This window comes from Aotus nancymaae, unplaced genomic scaffold, assembly GCF_030222135.1.
Source record: "Aotus nancymaae isolate 86718 unplaced genomic scaffold, 86718_ANA_hifiasm-v0.15.2.pri h1tg000012l, whole genome shotgun sequence".
Lineage (NCBI taxonomy): Eukaryota > Metazoa > Chordata > Mammalia > Primates > Aotidae > Aotus > Aotus nancymaae.
In genome coordinates this window covers 21,711,119-21,716,919 of record NW_026988423.1, presented here as the reverse complement: position 1 = coordinate 21,716,919, position 5,801 = coordinate 21,711,119, and the positions used below count along the sequence as shown (strand labels likewise).

Below are 5,801 nucleotides of genomic sequence, written 5' to 3'. Positions count from 1 at the left end.
ACATTTTCTTTATTTTATTCTCAGAATTTTCATTGATTGCACATAGAAATTTTCACTGCTTGTATGTAAAAATATAATTAATTTTTGTATATTGATCTTATAGCTTACAACTTTGCTGAACTCACTTATTAGTTCAAGTGTTTTTTTTAATGTATTCCTTAGGGTTTTTCCACATATCAGATCACACAGATTAAGGATGGGCAATGGTTGCAGCTGAGTATGTTGCAGAAAACTGTTGCCTGCGTGAAAAAAGTCTCCCCTGGCTTCCCTTTTCTGCTCATCACCAGCCCTGGAGCTCACCAGCATGTCTGTGGTACCTACCGCCTAATCACTCGCAGACTAGCTGGCCACAGAGGAGGAGCCCAATTAGTTCAGGAACAAGTACATCCAGCAGACCAAGCCCCTCACCCTGGAGCACACCATCAACCTGTATCCTATTATCAATTATACTTTTTTTTTTTGTTTTTTTGTTTTTTTGTTTTTTTTTTGAGAAAGAGAGAGAGAGAATAGGAAGGAGAAAAAAGGAAGAGAAAGAGAGAGAGAGAATGGGGAGGAGGGAGAAGGAAAAGAAAGAGGGAGAGAGAATGGGAGTATTGCTTTCTTGCCCAGGCTAGAATGCAATTTAGTAATGGGTATTGAAAACCTCTTTTATACTGATAATTATACTTAATGATGTAATCAGGAAGGAGTAAGGGAAGAAGATAACAAACAAACAGCCAACCAATATTTAATTTAAACCTATGAAATGCTATGCGATTACTGAGGAGTGATTTACTTCCAATTGTATAGTCACCTTTGGAATAGGTGTGAGGTGGTAATGTATGTTTTGTGTATTTGAAGTGGAGAGTACTATAAATATTTATTAAGTTTACTTGTTCCGGGTCTGAGTTCAAGTTCTGAATATCCTTGTTAATTTTCTATCTCGTTGATCTATAGAATCGTTAACTCTTCTTGTTGCATTGATCCTTTTGCCATTATGTAATGTCATTCCTCGCCTCTTTTGATCTTTGTTGCTTTAAAGTCTACTTTATCAGAGGTGAGAATTGCATCTGCTGCTTTTTGTTTATTAGTTTATTTTTACTCTCTGTTCAATTGGTAAATCTTCCTCCTTCTCTCTGAGTCTTTGTGTATTGTTTCATGTAAGATGGGCCCGGATGCAGCATACCGATGGGTTTTGGCTTTTTATCCAATTAAAATATATGTAAGTTTAATACCAGCATTTGATGCTAGCTGGCTGTTTTGCCCATTAGTTGATGTGAATTTTTTATTGTGTTAAAGTTCTTTGCTTTTTGATATATTTTTGGAAAGGCTGATATTGGTTGTTCCTTTATATGTATAGTGCTTCTTTCAGAAGCTCTTGTAAAGCAGGCCTGGTGGTGGTGAACTCTCTAAGTACTTGTTTGTTCGCAAAAGATTTAATTTTTCCTTCGCACATAAAGCTTAGTTTGGCTGGATAGGAAATTCTGGGTTGAAAGTTCTTTTCTTTAAGGATGTTAAATATTGGTCCCCACTCTTTTCTGGCTTGTAGGGTTTCTGCTGAGAGATCTGCTGTAAGTCTGATAGGTTTCCCTTTATGGGTAACCTGAACTTTCTCTCTAGCTGCCCTTAGTATTTTCTCCTTCATTTCAACCCTAATAAATCTGGCAATTATGTGCCTTGGGGTTGGTCTTCTTGAAGAATATCTTTGTGGTGTTCTCTGTATTACCTGGAGTTGAATATTACCCTGCCTTGCCAGGTTGGGAAAATTTTCCTGAATGATATCCTGAAGAGTATTTTCCAACTTGGATTCATTCTCTTCATCACATTCAGGTACACCTATCAAACGTAAATTAGGTCTTTTCACATAGTCCCATATTTCCTGGAGACTTTGCTCATTCCTTTTCATCCTTTTTTCTGCATTCTTGTCTTCTCGTTTCATTTCACTGAGCTGGTCCTCGACTTCTGATATCCTTCCTTCCGCTTGATCAATTCGACTGTTTAAACTTGTGCATGCTTCGCGAAGTTCTCGTGTTGTGTTTTTCAGCTCCATCAATTCACTTATATTCTTCTCTAAATTGTCCATTCTCATTAACATTTCGTTAAACCTTTTTTCAACGTTCTTAGTTTCTTTGCATTGGGTTAGAATAAGTTCTTTTAATTCACAGAAGTTTCTTATCACCCACGTTTGGAAACCTGCTTCTGTTATTGGAATACCGGTGTAATCTATTAAGCCTTGTTCCGTTACTGATGAGGAATTGCAATCCCCTGTAGAGGGAGAGGCATTCTGATTTTGAGTATTCTCTACCTTTTTACGCTGGTTTCTTCCCTTCATTATATATTTGTCCGTCTGTCGTCTTTATAATTACCGACTTTCTAACTGGGTCTCTGACGTCCAACTTGTTGATTCCCTGCGCCGAAATCTGAGCAATCCACCGAGCCGGCCAAAAGAGCGGTGTTAAGATTGATGGTGCTTTTCTGCCCGGGAATATCCAGACTCTGCACCAAGAACTGGCGTGCTAAGGCACCAGCAAAACCGCCACGCCGGCCACAAGAGTCGCCCTGGCGACCCGTGGAGCTCCTCCACTGGGAATCTCGTGGTCCGTGAGCAACTAATATTCGTCTGAAAGTGTGGCGTCCTCTCGTTCTTTGCGCTTTCACTGGGAGGTACGTGCCCGAGCTGCTAATCATCAGCCATCTTGGATCTCTCTCCTTTTGGATCTCTCTCCTTTTTTTTTTTAAAGACATAGTCTTGCTCTGATGCCAGGCTGGAGTACAGTGGCGTGATCTTGGCTCACTGCAACCTCTGCCTCCTGGGTTCAAGCAATTCTCCTGCCTCAACCTCCCCAGTAGCTGGGACTACAGGCGAGCATCACCATGCCCAGCTAATTTTTTGTATTTTTAGTAGATACTGGGTTTCACCATGTTGACCAGAATGGTCTTGATCTCTTGACCTTGTGATCTGCCTGCCTCAGCCTCCCAAAGTGCTGGGATTATAGGCGTGAGCCACTGAGCCCAGCATTTTTTTTTTTTTTTAAGGAGTCTTGCTCTGTTGCCCATGCTGGAATACAGTGGCACAATCTTGGCTCACTGCAACCTCTGCCTCCTGGGTTCAAGCGATTCTCCTGCCTCAGCATCCCAAGTAGCTGGGATTACAGATATGTGCCACCACACCCAGCTAATTTTTGTATTTTAGTAGGGATGGGTTTTGCCATGTTGACCAGGCTGGTCTTGAACTCCTGACCTCAGGTGACCTTCCCACCTCAGCCTCCCAAAGTTCTGGGATTATAGGTGTGAGCCACTGCTACCGGCTATCGATTATACTTTTGGTATGAAAGAGCCCCTATATAAGAAAGACAGCTCTGTTCAGTCAGATTTCAGCAAATTAGGGAAAAACTGGATAAACTTGAAATAAGGAGGAATGTAGGAGATTCTGATTGTTCACGAGCACCGGCCTGGCTACTCTATGTATTACTGCGACAGTTGGGAGCAACTTTCCTCAAGTTGGTGAAGGTCAGGAGGCAGGTGAAAGCTAGATTGGTGAAGGCCCTGGTGGTAGGCCAGGTGCCATGGCTTATGCCTGTAATCCCAGCACTTTGGGAGGCCGAGGCAGGTGGATACCTTGAGGTCAAGAGTTCGAGACTAGCCTGGTCAACATGGGGAAAGCCCATCTCTAGTAAAAATACAAAATTAGCCAGGCGTGGTGGCATGTGCCTGTAATCCTAGCTACTTGGGAGGCTGAGGCAAGAGAATCGCTTGAACCTAGGAGGCAGAGGGGGGTTGCAGTGAGCAGAGATTGCACCACTGCACTCCAGCCTGGGTGACTCTGTCTCAAGAAAAAAAGAAAAAAGAAAAAATTACCTGATGGTGAACTTAACCCAGGAGAAGATGAAGTTGAAGGACTAAATGCTTAATGACTGGGATACTGCGTCATCAAGATGGAGTTCTGCAAGATGCAAGACTGAGTCATTGATGACTGCATTGGTAACTGGTGGAGATCAAACTTTGAAGCTCCTCAGCATCCATATATTTCTGCACATATTACAAAGACTAAGGAATATAAGAAGCTGTTTCTGGCTCAACTTCAAGAAAAAGCCTTGTTTGCAATCTCTAAAAATTACAAGATCATAGCTGGACCATTGTTTGAATTGTATAACAATGGACTAGGGTATGGACCTATCATTTCCAGTCTCCCTCAGCTGTTGAGCGGTTTCAAATTTATATACAACTGAATTCCTGTGTAGTGGAGAAGTAAAAGAAGCCATTTCTGTGAGCACAGCTATACACAGTGTAGAAGAATGCATATGATAGAAAATATTTTTGGGCTGGGCATGGTGACTCACCCCTGTAATCCCAGTACTTTGGGAGGCTGGGGCAGGAGAACTGCTTGAGCCCAAGAGTTCTAGACCAGCCTGGGCAACAAAGTGAGACTCTGCTCTAAACACACACACACCAACACACACACACACACGTGCGCATGTGCGTGTGATTCTCCTGCCTCAGCCTTCTGAGTAGTTGGGACAACAGGCACATGCCACCACGCCTGACTAACTTTTTTGTATTTTTGGTGGAGATGGGGCTTTGCCATGTTGCCCAGGCTGGTCTTGAACTCCTGAGCTCCAGTGATCCACCTGCCTTGTCCTCCCGAAGTGCTGAGATTACAGGCAAGAGCCACTGCACCCAGCCAACTTTATCTATTTTTCTTGTCTAATTGCCATATCTAGAACCTCTAGGACCAAGTTTAATAGAACTGGCAAGAGCAGGAAGGCAGTTTTTAAAAGGCTTTATTGGCTAGGCACAGTGGCTCATACCTGTAATCCCAGCACTTTGGGAGGCTGAGGTGGATGAATCACCTGAGGTCAGGAGTTTGAGACCAGCCTGACCAACATGGAGAAACCCCGACTCTCCTAAAAATACAAAAATTAGCTGGGCTTGGTGGCACATGCCTGTAATCCCAGCTACTCAGGAGCCTGAGGCAGAAGAATCACTTGAACTCGGGAGGCAGAGGTTGCAGTGAGCCAAGATTGCATATTGGACTCCAGACTGGGCAACAAGAGCAAAACTCTGTCTCAAAAAAAAAGAAAAGAAAAAAAAGGCTTTATTTTACCTGAGACCTGTTAGAAAGAATCTAATAAATAATGGCAGAGAAAAAATAAAACTTCCTACCAGTCTTGGGGACAGAAAGAGATTCAACTACATTTTTGGGGAAACTATTATTATTTTGAAATGGAATCTCCCTCTGTTACCCAGGCTGGAGTGCAGTGGCACTATCGTGGCTCACTGCAACCTCCGCCTCCCAAGCTATTCTGTCTCAGCCTCCCAAGTAGCTGGGATTACAGGCTCATGCCACCACGCCCAGCTAATTTTTGTATTTTTAGTAGAGATGGAGTTTCACCATATTGGTCAGGCTGGTCTCGAACTCCTGACCTCAGGTGATCCACCTGCCTCAGCCTCACAACGTGCTGGGATTACAGGTGTGAGCCACCTTGCCCAGCTAGGGAAATTATTTTTAGCTCTTGTGCAGCTCAAGGGTCATTTCTTTTTTTTTTTGAGGCAGTTTTTTTCAATATTAGGTTCATTGATGTACATGACATATGTCTTCTTTTAGGTTTTTCAGTAATGTTTTGTATTTGTCTCCAGAAAATGTTTACATTTACATGATTTTTTTTCAGGCACAATGTTACATGCTGGATATAGAGTTGTGAACTAAACATGTATGGTTTCTGACTTTTTGGAGATTGCAGTCTAGTTAGACTGACAGCCATACATGAAATGCAAGTTCCACTTAAAAATGCTACAGTAGATTAATAATTATAATAATTTTA

General features: G+C 42.4%; 1 pseudogene; it reads left to right on the top strand.

The window, feature by feature from the left end:
* Nucleotides 1-203: 203 nt before the first annotated feature.
* On the top strand, nt 204-4,208 carry LOC135274536 (cleavage and polyadenylation specificity factor subunit 5-like; annotated as a pseudogene).
* Nucleotides 4,209-5,801: the final 1,593 nt, after the last annotated feature.